Source organism: Aquarana catesbeiana, linkage group LG06, assembly GCF_042186555.1.
Source record: "Aquarana catesbeiana isolate 2022-GZ linkage group LG06, ASM4218655v1, whole genome shotgun sequence".
In the NCBI taxonomy this organism is placed as follows: Eukaryota; Metazoa; Chordata; class Amphibia; order Anura; family Ranidae; genus Aquarana; species Aquarana catesbeiana.
The window spans coordinates 322,130,212-322,132,557 of record NC_133329.1 but is presented as its reverse complement, the minus strand read 5'-3'; the positions used below and the strand labels follow the sequence as shown (position 1 = coordinate 322,132,557).

Sequence of the window (2,346 nt, the reverse complement as noted above, 5' to 3'; positions counted from 1 at the left end):
GTCAGTGTTGATTGGTGGAAGGAAAGGACCATGAGTGGAAGGAAAAAAAATTGATTGATCTGTGGCTTGCCTAAGAAAATTGGACGGACTTACACTTTAAATATGGATCGGCTTTAAGTTGTCTGTTTAGCTGGCAGCCTTTTTTTTATTCTCTTTCTATAAAGAAATGTATATTAAAGCATTGAATTAATGTTGTACAGGGAATAAAAATAAGCCGTCAAGAAACAATGTACATAACATACAATAAAGCAGTCTAGTTGTCTAAAAGTAAAATAGGACTTTTTGCATTTTATCTTTCAGTAATATTTATTGGTTACAAATAGAACTCTAGAGACTGTACAGCCACAATGAAACAAAATAGGTAATCAGTGTGATCAGTGTCATTAAAATGTGTGATACTTTACTGCCCTGCCTTACAAAACCACATTTAAAGAAAATAATGAGAAAAATAGATTTATAGAAATGTTGTTTCTGAAATTGGGACCCAGCCTATGACATTTGACTAGACTCTTTTGGCAAAAGTGTGATTTTTGTTCTAGTTTTCTTCACTTTGGTTTTATAATTGGAGAGTATGATAATCAAAAGCAAAATGTCCTTTTTCATACCCTTTGGCTAGGGCTAATAGGGGGTTTACAGACTGACACCAGGTCTGGTTAAATAAGAGGATTATCTATAAGTCTGTAAGTGTGTCATTAAAGTTCATGTTTTCACTAAGTATCACATGAATTGTCTCACTTTGTGCCTTGAGGTCCACTGCTTGACCTTTCTTGACACTTGCCACACTGCTAAATGTAAAAAACATTCTCTGCCAGCTTCTGAAGACAAAGACTGTCTGGGTAGATTGACATTTTGGCAGCAGCTCTGAGTGACCTTTGACATTACCCAGAAGACAGCTGAGACAGATCAAGGAACCACTGATTACCTTTAAAGACAAAAGAACTCATCAATAGAAAGTGATATTTGCCATACCTTTTCAAATTTAAATTGAAGCCAAAGCTCAATTTATCTTCATTCTCATGCAATGTGTACACATGTTATTTATGTATATTAAATGTATTATTTATAGTAGAACTCCATGATTTTCCTTTATTTTTAATTCTCTCCCTCACACTTTCTGTATTAAAAAAAAATATTTGGCAAGTTATACTTACCCTCTCCGTGCTCCGATGCTGTTCCTGGCTTCCTCCGCCACTCAGTATCTTAAGTTCGCTTTAGGCAGAACAATACTTACACCCTTCTGACCATTTTCAGGGAGCCCAGCCTGTTGATTAAAGTATAAATAAATGTAAAACCGTTTAGTCTTAGATAGAGGGAAGAGGGGTTAGAGGACCCGTCAGCTTTGTATTGATGTCTGTGTTTGGGAAATTCACCCTCTTTGATTATTATTGAAAGTGAAATTGGAAGAAAATCTCAAATTTTGAGTTGTCACCAGAATAGGAAATCTTAAATTAGGGACATTAGTTCTGGTGACAACAAGGAATTTCCCTCACTTTTAAGGGATTTCCTCTCTCTTCCTGTTTGGACTGTGAGACAGGAAGTGCAGTGAAATCTACAGTATATTATTGTATACATATACAATAACAGCTTGTGGGACACTCACAGGACTTCATCCATATCATATACAGTATGTATTTATTTTTATAATGTAACCTGTCCTGGAAAAGGCCAGTGTGTCCCCAAACACACTCACTGACACAGTACAATCTACAGGAATACAAATAACACATCCAAAAACAAAACTGGAAAACAGGTCAACAAGTGTTAAAACTGCATTAGTGAAATGTGTGTTTTTCATAATGTTTTAGTGGTAGAAATCAAAGAAAATAAGAGTGTACTCTCGCGCTAGCTTTGAGACTGGTAATGTGTGTGACTATTCAAAATGAAGAACAAAATAAAATATAATATAAATAAATATAAAGGCTGCTGCAAACATCCAATAGTGTTCCTACAACTATAATTATACAATGCATCCCCTGAAAAAGTCACATAATGGTGATGTAACGCATAGGACGTGGATGTAGACAGACGTGGAAACGTAAAGTGACGGAAGTGACGTATGCGGAAGCCATGTTCCGGTACTGTGTACGATTTTATGGACATGCTACAAAAATACACAGTTTAAGCGTGATGTTATCCTTTAGTAAACATGGTTACTAGCAATATTACACTATGAGGAGTATCTTTGTACTTTTCCCTACTATGGGCGAGGCACATGCAGAGGCGGAGAAGTAGGAGACTCTAAAGCAGGGGTCTCAAATTGGCGGCCCTCCAGCTGTTACGAAACTAAGTCCCATCATGCCTCTGCCTGTGAGTGTCATGCTTGAAACTGTGAGCCTTGCAATGCCT

General features: G+C 36.7%; 1 long non-coding RNA gene across 1 annotated transcript; it reads right to left on the bottom strand.

Annotated features, from left to right (window-relative positions):
• Window positions 1–742: 742 nt before the first annotated feature.
• On the bottom strand, window positions 743–1,263 carry LOC141147780 (uncharacterized). Its single transcript, XR_012245136.1, has 2 exons — window positions 1,152–1,263; window positions 743–922 (listed from the first exon to the last, which is right to left on the bottom strand). It is a non-coding gene; the product is annotated as an uncharacterized lncRNA (long non-coding RNA).
• Window positions 1,264–2,346: the final 1,083 nt, after the last annotated feature.